General features: G+C 42.9%; 1 long non-coding RNA gene across 1 annotated transcript; it reads right to left on the bottom strand.

Annotated features, from left to right (window-relative positions):
• Positions 1 to 330: 330 nt before the first annotated feature.
• On the bottom strand, positions 331 to 6,708 carry LOC123334434. Its single transcript, XR_006552272.2, has 3 exons — positions 3,899 to 6,708; positions 1,788 to 1,953; positions 331 to 1,257 (listed from the first exon to the last, which is right to left on the bottom strand). It is a non-coding gene; the product is annotated as an uncharacterized LOC123334434 (long non-coding RNA).
• Positions 6,709 to 7,420: the final 712 nt, after the last annotated feature.

Here is a 7,420-nt window from a genome sequence, read left to right as displayed (position 1 = left end):
GTCCACATCATATTTGCACTAATTCTCTGTACACTGCATGCAAACTCACACTAACTTTTTTTTTCTCTCCTTCTGTTAGTGTATATGCTTCTGTTGAGGGTCTCATATCTAAAGCAACATGGGTGGAACATTTTCTTGTGTTCTCTATTATTTTTGTCTTATTATTTTAATTATTTTACTGTATAGTATCACTGTTTGTATATTATATTATAATTATTATATTATTATTATTAATGTGCTATTACTAGACTCATATTTTTGGAGTTGGAAGAGATCTCAGGGAGGATTTGGCCCAAGCTTATCACTTTGTAGATGAAGAAACTGACTCTCGTAGTTGCCCAAGACACAGAGCTGCAGGCAAAGCTGAGATTTAGAGGCCAGGTCTTGGCCCTGAGGAGCTCTTCCATCTTCCCTCAGGCCTCAGACCTCCCAAGCTCTGCCTTTGAGATTTGTACTCTGTGTCTATTTGTTTCAGGTTTCAATGATGGAATTTTAAAGGTTTACTCTTTGCTTAAAATGTCAGGGACATTGGCAGGTGATTAAAAAAAAAGAAAAAAAGAAAATGTCAGAGGGAAAGGCCAACACGTGAAACCAGAAACAGTAGAGGAGCAGGAAGGTTTAGTAAGACACAGCAGCCAGTCAGCAGCGCTGCCTTGCATGTTATTAACAAGCTCAACAACCAGAGCTGTGAGCCCTGAACAACTCAGAGCTGGGCTTTCATGGGTTCATGGGAAACCAGAGACACACTCTCCCTTCCTCCACCCAAATGCTCAGAAGGGAAATCAGCAAACCAGCCTGGTCAGGACAGGTTAAAAGAGTCATAAAGGAAAGAGATTCTTGACATAGATATGTATTTCTTTTTTTTTTTTATACAAGTTTTATTTATTTTTGACTGCACTGGGTCTTCGTTGCTGCGCGGGCTTTTCTCTAGTTGTGGCGAGTGGGGGTTCCTCTCTAGTGTGGTGCACCAACTTCTCACTGCGGTGGCTTCTCTCGTTGTGGAGCACGGACTCTTGGGCGAGTGGGCTTCAGTACTTGTGGCACGTGGGCTCAGTAGTTTCAGCTCCTGGATTGAGCACAGGCTCAATAGTTGTGGCACATGGATTTTCCTCTTCCGTGGCATGTGACAGCTTCCTGGATTAGGGATGTAATCCGTGTCTCCTGTATTGGCAGGCAGATTCTTTACCACTGAGCCACCAGGGAAGCCAAGATATGTATTTCTATGCCTATCTTCCCAGATTATACAAGTATTGCATGCTTGTTGTTTAGAAAAATTAGAAAAAAGCAAAACAAAAGACAATAATTAAAATCACTGTTTTAATTATTATTGATAACACTATCACTGTTAAACCTTTTTTTTGTATTTACCCTTCCAGAAGTTTTCTTATATATGTATGTGTGTATCTTTGCAAAAATGGGATCATAAGGTACAATCCGATTTCCAATCTACCTTTTAAATATTACTATATTGGGAACAGCTTTCAATGCCAGCATATTAATGAATATACATACTCCTATGCTGTTGTATATAAAGCAGCATGGTAACTACTTCAGATTTTTCCCAGGAACCTGAAACCACATATTTGTTAATTGCATCTATGGGTGTCTATTGAACTTTGGGAAGCGTGCGTGTGTGTGTGTGTGTGTGTGTGGCCTTGCTTAAAGCTGTAGTAAAAACCACAGATATATCTGGCACTATGTGCTTTATGTATGTTAATTAATTTTCTTGTAAGCACCCAAGATGAAGTTAATATTATTATCCCCATTTTACAGATGAGGAAACTTACCCAAGGTCAGACACCCAGCCTGCGTAAGAGTCAAGATTCAGTCCAGGCTATGTGGGGCAAGCTTCTGCTCCTGACACTACACTTCCAAGAATGGTTCCACCTGTTCGGTTTCACACTCTAGCTCCTGTTACATAACTGGGGAGGGGGTGCTGTAGGAACTCCAAGCCTAGAAAGAAAAGTCTTAGTATGACAGGTATGAAGTCCAGAGAGTTCTTGCTTTCCTATCAAGCTACCTGTAAGTTCATCAGAGTTTGACGACCATCCATCCAGATCTTTTTTTTTTTTGGTCTTCTCTGACCATCTTTCCCCTCCCTGTCATCCCATCTTTTTCTACTTTCTCTGCCCTTCCTGCAGGCTTGGGCTTCATGTAGAGGGTCTCCAGTGGAGGCTTAAGCCCTCCGGAGTGAAACAGTTATGAAACAAACACAACTCTCCTTGGTTACTATTGACACCTGTCAGAAGTATTTGATGTTAGGCTCTCACAGTCACTTTCTTCCATTTTACCAGACTTCCTCCCAGGAAGGGCTGGGAGGGGATCTTGAGGAGGAAGGAAAGAGAGTGAGGGGGGAAGAAAACCCCCATCCTGCCACAACACAGAGCTTCGGATTTTGCTCCGCTTTGATGCTAACGTCTCTGATTCTCCCTGGTTCATTCTGAAGCTTGGGGGTGAGGTAGGGAGGAGAGCACGAGAGCCGCTGAACCTCTGAGCTTTGAGAAGCTGTTTGATGAGGACCCTTGAGTGGACACCTCTATTTCCCTCCCCTCCAAAGAATGACAGTCTTTGGTAAGTCTGCTGTTAGAGCTGACTGGCTGGAGGGTTATGTAGGACAGACTCAGAGTCTCATCTCTTTCAGGTTTTCAGAATGGACCTTGTCATGTAAGAAAATCATCTGGCCTTTCCAGTGGGTCTGTGATCTTCTGATTAAATCACTATGGTAAAAGGCCTTTTCTTTTTCTTTATTTCCAATCGTTGCAGACCAATACTGCTTAAAAGTGCAACGAATTTGTGGAATAAGAAGAAAAGACAAAGATTTAATAGGAAAAAAATGAAGTAAAAAAAGACAAAATGCAAGTCCTGTTTTTATTTGTAGATTCATTAGACATTATCGAATTGCTAAAAAACTTTCTAAATACATACTCTTGATTTCTCTGCTCATCTTGCTGTGGTCCAGTAACAGTTTGCAGACCTGCCCTGCTTGGTCTTTGGATCACAGTTTGAGTGCCTTTGATCTAGTTCACTTGTCCCTTCTCTGTTTGGAAAAGTTCATTCATTTGCCCATTCATTCTCTCAATAAAATTTACTAAGCACCTGTTACAGGCCGGGCATACAGGTTGATCCTGACTTTCTCAGGTTTACTGTAACACCATGATTATATGTTATTTTTACATAATTAAATTTCAATAGTCCTGGAATACATAAAGATAACATGATGTTCATCATAATATCATTGGAAAGAAAAATTGTCTTAGACCTGGTCTGGGACAGATTCTTTGTGTGTGTGATGTCATTCAAAACCTCTTACTGGGGAGAAAATCAATGCCCCTGATAAAACACCTACACAACTTTCTGATAGACTGTAATGGGATTGAGACTTGTTCTGGGAAACCAGTCACCCTCACACTTCTTTCCCCCGTCCCCTGTTGACCATTAGACAACTGTGTAGTTGACATTTAGCCATACATTCTTTTCTTCCCTTTTCTAGTCTGATTATCTGGCCATTCCTATCAAGCGTGAATCTTCGAAATGGACTCCTAGAGACTTCTTCCCTTGAAGAAAGCCCACAGCAGTCTGCCACACGATCGTATCTAAGGAAGGAGGAGACAGTTTTGATGGGTTGGTGGAGTTGGCCGGAACCTGTGACCTTGAGCAAGCTTTGTTGTGATATTTCTGAGTTTCATTTCATCTATGAAATGGAGAGCATAATACCTCAGGTTGTGGGAATTAGGTGAGGCATTGGATGGAAAGTGTTTGGTAAGTAACATATGCACCGTAAGTGTTCACCATTGTTATCACATTATTGACCAGAGACGTATTAATATTGTATCAATATGTCTTTTGTTACCCAAACGTTATTAACTGGATAACTGGAGACGTTTCAATATTCACTTACATAACAAATTGTCGGCCACAGGCATAAGTTTCTGCAAAAATTCCCCTGGTCAATGATGAGTTAAGATGATGACTGTGGGCTCCGGGTCTCCTTGAAGTCAAAAGGCCTGGCCTGCCAAGTTGCTCCTCTGCTCCAAGTCAAGCTTTAGGTTTTAGCTTGCTCTGGTGGGAATGAGACTGGAGGCACAAACTCCACCAGGGGCCTCAGCAAAGGAACTACCCAGGACAGCAAAAGCCCAGTCCCTCAGGGGAGGAGGGGACAGCCCAAAGTGGGGAAAGTCAGCCAGGCTTGTTGACTGACGGGGTAACACTCTATTTCCCACACCTTGAAATCTCCCCCTAAGGTCAAGGGGAGGGCATTAAGCTCGAATGTGCTTGGGGCCAATTCTGGCTGAAAGACTCACAGCAGGTGTGTGAGCTGGAAGCCAGCCAAGCCGACTCACCCCACAGCTGTGGGAGAAGGCAGCGGTCTCCTGTGGTTTCAATTCTGTGGCTGTTACTCAGGCGCCGTTTATGGGCTGTCCTTTTTCACAGCTTTTCTCTTCGCTCCTCGAGGTTTGGGTTGAGGGGAGGAGGGAGGTCTGTTTTGTTCTTTGTGCTCTTGGTAGAAGAAGCATACTTGTCATGTACTGAATAATTTTTCTCCTTCAACCTTGATTTATTTTTTTCTGAGAGAGTAGAGTCTGTGTGTAAGAGGCTCTGGAAAAGGCATGAGGGTGAGTTGGAAGGGTGGAGTCAGGGAATGGGAGGAGGGGAGATAGGAGTCTGGCCAGTGTTCCCAGACCACATAATATTGTGGAGACTTGTACACTGACCGTTCTCTGCCATAGTCCGCTCTCCCCATAGAAGAGGAGGAGGCAGCAGAAGAGAAAGAGTGTTATGCAGGCGGTACAGCGAAACCAGCCTGCAGAGCACCTGTGTGAGAATTAGAAAATGGCGCCTGCTCTGGGTGCACACGGCCCCACCGAGCTTGGCAAACTCAGCACGTGTGGGCCTTCAGTCTCCATTGTCCCCTCTGCCTAGAGTTTTGTTCAGTGAACAGCCTACTCGACTGTGACCAGCAGCTCTGACTGGGTGATGATGGTTCCCAAATGCTGTGAAAGATGCGGCTTACAAGAAACTGACTTAAGGTGTAAAACCTGCCCTGGGTTACAGCTACCATGTTTGCTGGGTGTAAAGATAGAGTGCATTTCCAGAAAGAAAGCCTTACTTCTAGGCAGTCCCTCTACTCATCGTGTACAGTCTTTACTTCCTCCATGAGGCATCAGTTAAACCCTGTATAGAGTTCTCCCCTTCCTCTTTCACCAAACCTGGGCTCCGTCTCTGTTTTCCCTTTGTATTGCTTCTTTTGGCTCCCCAGGAAGAGGCTTCCTGGACTTCAAAGTGAACTTTCTACCCTCAACATTTCTGCTAATACTACCTCTTACAGGAAAACTCTGGTGCCTTATTCTGCCGAAAGAATCTTTTTTTCCCTTCTTGCCAAACAGCACCTCTTTCAGAAAGGAGAATAAGAAAAAGATAAGAGGGTAAAGGAACATGAGATTGGAGAAAATCCTGTCTAGTCACACATAACTTTTTGCTTAAATTCATTCCCCGCCTCCCCCACCGTGGAGAGAGTCTAAAGCTTTCATCAGATTCTCAAAGGAGTCTATGATCCTAAAATTTCAAGAGCTGCTGCTATCAAATGATTCACAGAATCCAAACGAAAAGGATGTAGAAAGTTCAGGGAGGGTTTATTAAATTTATTTTATCACACTGTCTGATTGTCAGGAGATTATCTAATTTCTTTTAGACCTTGAGCGTGAACACTGCTGCTGAATGTCTTACCTGGCTTGGATGGCCCCCAGAATCACATTATTCTAATTGCCAACTGGTAGGCAATCCTGTTCTTCATCCCTTCATCCTCCATATGTCACCAGAGTTACAATCCTAAACTGTATCTTTCATTATATCTCTGTATATTTCATTATAACTCCAAGCAGCTCATTGGTGTCAAACTCCTCCGTTGTCTGGCCCACCCAACCTCCCTGACCTTATCTTGCTCTGTTCTCTAACTAGTCCTCCAATTCAGCTGGATTGGCCAATGTACTGCCTGCCGCATGAATATCATGACCATCAGCCTCTGGGTTTTTATCTTAAGTCCTTGTTACCACTTTCCCCTCAGCTTGTCAGAACCTTCCCATCATTTAAGGCCAGCCCTCTGATGTGGTGTGCCCTGCTTCTGCGCTCCCACAGCACCCCATTTCCCCCATCACAGACCCCATGACTGTGTACAGGAACTCTTGCCTTCCCTCTTCACCTCTCCCATTGGTCAGTGAGTTTCTTCAGGACATGGTTTGTGTCTGGCCAGCAATCTCAATATTGCCTGGAAGTTAGTATGTGCTTGGTAAACGTTTGTTGGATAACTGAAGCCTTCTCTGACAATTGTAGTGCACGCCTCCGCTGGGGCTGTATTTTCTCAAACTTTCAATATATTTATTGTTTTTACCAGTGACTGATAATCAGAATTACTAGGAGAGTTCTTATAAAATACAAATTCTCAGAGCTCTGTTGTAGCCCTACTGAATTAGAATCTAGTTGGGTGGGGCCCAGATTCTGTATTTTTACCAAGTTCCCTAGATGATTCTGATAACCTAGTTTGTTTTAAATCTGCAATTCTCAAACTTTCTTTTTTTGTCTTGGGACCACTTTACACTCTTAAAAATCACTGAAAAATCTAAAGAGTTTTTGTTGATGTAAATTGTAGTTATTACTGTTAACCAAACTAAAATTGCAATGGATAAATGACAAAATATTTATATATTCACTTAAAGTAATCATGTATGGATGTGAGAGTTGGACTGTGAAGAAAGCTTAGCATCGAAGAATTGATGCTTTTCAACTGTGGTGTTGGAGAAGGCTCTTGAGAGTCCCTTGGACTGCAAGGAGATCCAACCAGTCCATTCTGAAGGAGATCAGCCCTGGAATTTCTTTGGAAGGAATGATGCTAAAGCTGAAACTCCAGTACTTTGGCCACCTCATGCAAAGAGTTGACTCATTGGAAAAGACTCTGATGCTGGGAGGGATTGGGGGCAGAAAGAGAAGGGGACGACAGAGGATGAGATGGCTGGATGGCATCACTGACTTGATGGACGTGAGTCTGAATGAAGTCTGGGAGCTGTTGATGGACAGGGAGGCCTGGCGTGCTGCGATTCATGGGGTCGCAAAGAGTTGGACACAACTGAGCGACTGAACTGAACTGAACTGAAAGTAATGATAAATCCATTCACCATTAACATAAATGACATATTCTTGATTCAAAAATATTTTCCTAAACACAAATTTTAATGAGAAGCATACCATTGTTTTGCATTTTTGCAGTTTGCTTTAATGTCTAACTTCATAAATGATAGCTGGGTCTCAGTCTGCTTCTGCATTCAATCGGGCACAATTTGCAATGTGTCGTTTTGAATGCAATATATGAAGAAACTTCAGAGCTTCAGCTTCACATAAACAAAGAGATGCACTTTAATAGGCTTTTTAG

This window comes from Bubalus bubalis, chromosome 7 (assembly GCF_019923935.1).
Source record: "Bubalus bubalis isolate 160015118507 breed Murrah chromosome 7, NDDB_SH_1, whole genome shotgun sequence".
NCBI lineage: Eukaryota > Metazoa > Chordata > Mammalia > Artiodactyla > Bovidae > Bubalus > Bubalus bubalis.
Note: the sequence above shows the minus strand (reverse complement) of the source record. Positions and strands in the feature narration are given on the sequence as shown.